This window comes from Myodes glareolus, chromosome 12 (genome assembly GCF_982192425.1).
Source record: "Myodes glareolus chromosome 12, mMyoGla1.1, whole genome shotgun sequence".
Lineage (NCBI taxonomy): Eukaryota > Metazoa > Chordata > Mammalia > Rodentia > Cricetidae > Myodes > Myodes glareolus.
Window position 1 is genome coordinate 41,465,671 of NC_142037.1, and position 6,242 is coordinate 41,471,912.

Consider the following 6,242-nt stretch of genomic DNA (forward strand, 5'->3'; position numbering starts at 1 on the left):
TGCTGGGATTAAAGGCGTGCACCACCACTGCCTGCCAGGGTTGTCTTCTTGACCTTCATTATTGTGCTCTCTCTCTCTCTCTCTCTCTCTCTCTCTCACACACACACACACACACGATAATAAATAAAAATTCAAAAATAAACATCAGGTTAATATAATCAGAAAGTCTGTGAATTAAAATTTTTCTTTATATCAGCTCCACTTACAGAGCTCAGGTATTGAAAGTTAGAAAAGCATAATGAAGGTCTAAATGAAATGCTGCTCCTTTTTTTTTTTTTTTTTTTAAGAGACATCACACAAAGGTGATTCCAGCAATTGGGATCCCACACCTTTTTTTTTTTTTTTAAGATTTTATTTATTTATTGTGTATACAAGAGGGCGCCAGATCTCAATATAGATAGATGGTTGTGAGCCACCATGTGGTTGCTAGGAATTGAACTTAAGACTTCTGGAAGAACAGTGAGTGTTCTTAATCTCTGAGCCATCTCTCCAGCCCCCTGAAATGCTTCTTAAAAGGTTCAAAATCATAGTGACCTTTTTCTAACATCCCGTTAGAAACCATGTATAAGCCAGGATGGTGGCACATACCTGTAACTCCAGCAGAGGCAGAGGCAGGCAGATCTCTGTGAGTCCAGAGTCCAGCCTGCTCTACAGAGCTCCAGGACAGCCAAGTGTACACAGAGAAACCCTGTCTCAAAAACCTCTTTCAAGGTACACTGTGAGGGGATGGGAGTGTTCGTCTCTTTCAAGGACACAATTAAGATTTTCTGAAGACAGTAATTGAGCTTGTAAGATTTTAAATTTTCTTTAGTGTTCCCATAGAGTGATGACTTCCACTGTGACATTTCATTTGCTATTCTGACTTTCCTAGTCATATAGCACCCTCTTCCCATTTCATGTCATATTTTCCTTCTCTCTTGTTCCCCTGTAAATGATTTAAGGTAAATGAAGGCTACTGAGCTCATGTCTTGTGACAGCAGGGAGTTGGATGGGAGTTGGATCTTCTCTTGCATTGAGCCAACTATTATATGTAGCTTTCTACTTTTTTATTTTGTGTGCATGGATGTTCCACCTGCATCTGTATCTATGTGTCATGCTTGTGCGTGGTGTCTGTGAAAGCCAGAAGAGGTCTTAGATATCCTGCCTGGGACTGGAGTTGGAGGAAGGTTGTGAGCCGCAATGTGGGTACTGAGAATTGAACCCAGGTCCTCTAGAAGAACAGTGCTCTTAACCACTGAGCCACCTCTACAGCCCTCACTTCTACCTTTTTAATGGATAACTGAAAGGCTAGGATTCTGAAAAAAGTCTCTTACTACAGTTGAAAAAATCTACTTTTGTGTGAAGTTGCATTGAAGTTTGTGGATCTTACTTGCAAGGAGAAGGGAAAGCCCCTTTGTGTTGGTCCTGGCCTGTCTCTAGGACTCTGTAATGCCTAACCAGGAACACTGGTGACACCGCAGATTCCAGATACAGATTCAGGATCAGCCGTTGTTTCCCAGCCTGTTTGACTGGCTCATCCATGCTTCCAGCTAACTTTACCTTACTTTGGAAAGCTGATCTGCCCAGTTCAGCACATGTGATGCTGTTGAGCCTTCCCTGTGTGTCCCCCCTGTGCTTATATCACAGTACAGAAGCACGCAGACCTTTCCTGACTTCAGGAAACTCATTAACTTACGTATATTCAGGGATGTGGTTCTCAGCCCAGTTCACCTTCCTGGGAAGAACTCAAGTTAGAAACCAAGTTGATCCCTAAAGTACCGTGAGTGAGCGGTCTACCAGCGGTTAGCACGTGCATTCCTCAGGCTTAAAGTTCACGAATGAATTCCCAGGTGCCTGCATTACTACATGGATTGCCGTATTTCAAAGGCTATTAGCAGTCACCGTGAAACTGGGTACGAATCATTTTACTTTTGCCATTTCTTTGTTGTTTTGTTTCTGCTTTTGCTTTGTTGTTGTTGTTGTTGTTCTTGTTCTTGTTTGTCTTTTGAAATAGTCTCACTGTGCATCCTTGACCAGCCTGGGGCTCAGTTTGTATTTTGTAACAGATGTAGTTAGGACTGGAACCACTATTCTGAGCTCTGTCTTGACTGTGTCTGATGGGTTTGCAATGTAGATTCTGTTGTCTGTTCCAAAGGGGATTACAAATTAGTGTCGTCACCCCCCATGTGTGTCTGTGTGTGTGTGTGTGTGTGTCTTAGTATGTGAATATGTATATGTGACTGTATGACTGTGAGCGCTTGACTGTCTATCAGTCACTCTCTGGAGCTGATGTGGCCAGGATGCTCCTGTCCGCTCCACCGAGACACTGGTTTTACAGGGACGCCTGTGTTCACACCCAGCCTTTTATGTACATGGTAGGGATCTGAACTCTGGTCTTAATGCTTGTCCAGTATGCCCTCTGACCCACCGGTCCATCTCCCCAGCCCAGTTGCCTTTATTTTTAGCAAGAACTATTTAAAAGTATGTTTGAAATTTACAAATGGGCAGAAGAATATAGCCTGTATGTTTTTCCTTTGTGGAGTAAATGTTAAATATTTGAGCATTGCCAGTTTTGGGATTCAAAGATTTTTGTATTTTACTTGATAATTATTCAAGCCTGTATTTCTGTAGTTTTGGTCATTTAATTCATTTTTGGAGAATATTGTATGAATTGGCAAATTGTACCTTTTATAATTATGAAACACTTTTTTGTTGTTTTCTTCTTTTTTTCTACATAGGGTTTCTCGGCATAGCCCTGGCTATTCTGGAACTCACTGGAATATTCTTGTCATTGGTTTCTTTAATACTTTTTAACCTTTCCCCCCTAATTAATATATTAAACAAAGTTATTTAAGGATATGAGAGTATATTCTTTGTGTGTGGGTGCCTATGGAGGCAGAAAAAGTTGTCAGACCTCCACAGGAGTGGGGTTATGGGGTTACAACTGTGGGTGCTGGGAACAGAACGTGGGTCCTTGGGAAGGGCAGACAAGCCATCATTCCAATCCTCAAGCAGCTTTCAGAGCCTGGGGAATTCCATCATTAGCATTAACTGAAATTCTTGAAACGTTTCAATCATCCCCTACCATATTGGCTGTGTTTTTTCTGTCTCATGCTTCCCTGTTTTACCCTCTTGTTCTTTCGCCCACGTTGAGATGTACCCACTTCAGTCACTAGGGCTTGCCCGCATTCTAGTGGAGCTTGGGCAGAGTTCACAGCCAGGTTAGATGGATACGGACTCTCCTGTCACCTTCATATGGCCCCAGCGCCAGAGAGCATCTGGAAGTCGGTGGTGGTCTTTAATCAGCTTGGCTGCATGTGTCGTTGTGTGCAGTCTTCTGTGGCCTGCACCCAGGGATTGTGAGAACGACTTCATCCCATGCACCAAGGGTATTGTGCTTCTTGGCCAGTTTCTTCAGCGCCTTCTGACGTTGTGGGATACCCACAGCCTTGACCTTGGCACTTGCTGGTCCCTAGGACCCACGGAAGAACATGTGGCAGGCTGTGGACAAGGCTTCCGGTACCCGAGAAGCTCTTGTCCTTCTCAAAGTGGATCTGCAGTTCGCTTTCCAAAGGCCCTGTCTCCTGTTCTGGTTCCTGGGCTGGTTTCATGTGGCCTCCTGCGAGGTTGAGAGGCTTGACTCACACCACAGTTGCTGGAAAGAGCATGTTTTGATTCCAGCATTTTCTTAGATTGCTCGGATATTGCTTTTTCTTGTTTTTGTTGGGATTTGCCTGAGTTTTGTTGGTACCTTTTTTCTTTCATACATATATAAATTTTGTGTGTGTGTGAGATTTTTTTTTTTTTTTACAAGAGTCTATTGTAGTCCTGGCTGGCCTCAAACCCACTATGTGGCTGAGGCTGGTCCTCCTGCTCGCACCTCTCAAGGGCTAGGATTACAGCTAGCACTTACTCTACCCATTGCCCGCTGGGTAGAATATTCTTAGTATTTACTTCGTTCGCACAACCATCCAGCCACTTCAGCTTTTCATCCTAACCTCTTCTGGTGTACTCCCGAGATTTTAGTTTAAGGTTAATCTGTTATTTTCTTTGTTTTTGAGACAAGGTTTTCCTATGTAGCCCTGGCTGTCCTGGAACTTCACATATAGACCAGGCTGGTCTCAAACTCAGGAAATCTGCCTGCCTCTGCCTCCCTTATTATTACAGGAATAAAAGTGTAAGCCAGCAGACCTTGCAATCTCTTACCTTTTGTGTGTTATAATTTGCATAACTGTTTACTGAGTCTTAATGTTGTTTCCTTCTTAATGGCCCTTTCCTTTTGTTCTCTTCTCTTCCCCCTCCTCTTCCCCTCATCAGGTGCCCCATCCCTCCTCTTCTTCCCCCTTCCCCTCCTCCTCCTCTTTGCCCTTGTTACTTTATCTCTGAACTTAGCACTAGTTTTATAGCTTATCTTCAAGTAATTAAGTTCTAAGTTTTTGTTTCTGGCTAAAATTCCTTTCCCTTCATATTTTTGAAGACAGTTTACAATCTTCTAGTTGATTACTGTATCCAGAATTGTTTGTCAGACACCAGTCTGATTAGTTATTTATTGATTGATAAATGACCTGTTTTCCTGTCATGAAAACATTTAGGTTTGTGTGTGTGTGTGTGTGTGTGTGTGTGTACACTTGGAGTCCTAACATTACACCAACATGTGTGTACCTGGGGCATTTGTGCTTTATTCTACTACCTCAACCCTTTCTACTGGAGAATTGTACCTCTCATGAAACAAGGGTCTTTTTTTTCTTTCTTTCTTTCTTTCTTTTTCTTTTTTTTTTTTTTTTTGATTTTCAAGGCAGGGTTTCTCTGTAGTTTTTGGTGCCTGACCTGGAACTAGCTCTTGTAGACTAGGCTGACCTTGAACTCACAGAGATCAGCCTGCCTCTGCCTCCCGAGTGCTGGGATTAAAGGTGTGCCCTACCACTACCTGGCCAAAACAAGGGTCTTTTCATTCTGAGGGCCAGGCTTCCACACACTGCTCATCTTTGAAGAAGGAAATGTAGGGTCTTAACAGCTTTCTGTCATCTGGCTGACAGATTCTAGCATGGCCCTGTGGCAGTTTGAATAGGTATGGCCTCCATAGACTCACGTGTTTAAATGTTTGGCCCATAGGGAGTGGCATTGAGGTCTCATATGCTCAAGCCACTGCCAGTGTGGGATACAGTCCACTTCCTGTTGCCTGAGGATCAAGATGTAGAACTCTCAGCTAATTCTCCAGTACCATATCTGCCTGCATGCTGCCTTGCCATGATGATAATGGACTGAACCTCTGAAACTGTTAGCCAGCTCCAATTAAATGTTTTCTTTTATAAGAGTTGCCGTGGTTATGGTGTCTCTTCATGGCAATGGAAGCCCTAACTAAGACAGAAATTGGTTCCAGGGACTGGGATAGTACTGTGATAGGATGAGCCATGTTTTTGTTTGGAGTAATATGGACTTTGGGACTGTGGGTTATCCTAGTAGGAGCAGGGAAGACAGTGATGCTGAGGGTCATTTGAACCATGAAAGCCTGGATCAAGAGGTTTCAGAGAAGAAGAATGTTAGTATGTGGTCTAGAGCCTTATCTTAGGATATTTTGGTAAAAAAAAAAAAAAAAAAAAAAAAAAAAAAAGTGACTGCTGATCTTTGCCCTTGTCCAAAAAGTCTGCATGAGTCTGAAGTGAAGAATTTTGGATTAATTCTATTGGCAGAGGAAATCTCAAAACAGCCTAGTATTGACTCTATCATATGGTTATTAGTGGTCACTCTTAAGATTTATAGGGCTGGAAAGATCGCTCAGTGGTTAAGAGCTCTGAGTGCTCTTGCAGAGAACCAAGTTCAATTCCCAGCACCTACATGGCAGTTCACAACTGTAACTCCAGTTCCAGAGGTTATGACGCCCTTACACAGACATATATGCAGGCAAAACACACAAATAAAAAGTAAATAAACTTATAATGAAAAGGAGCAAGCTGAGCAAGTAAATACAAAATGTACAGATTTTGGAGAAAAGAAGCACCAGGAAGTAGAATGGAGTTAAATCTTATGTTCAAAGAGATAAACAGATTAATAAATGGAATAAAGAGAGTGGTAACCTCAGAGCAAGACCCCACCCAGCTAAGCTTGCAACTTGTAAATAGGAATTAAAGAACAGTATAGGTCCAAGTGTGGTGATGCATGCCTTTACTCCAGCACTTGGGAGACAGAGGCATGTGGACCTCCGTATTCCAGATAAACCTGGTCTACAGGGTGAGTTCCTGGACAGCCAGGCTTAGGCAGTGGAG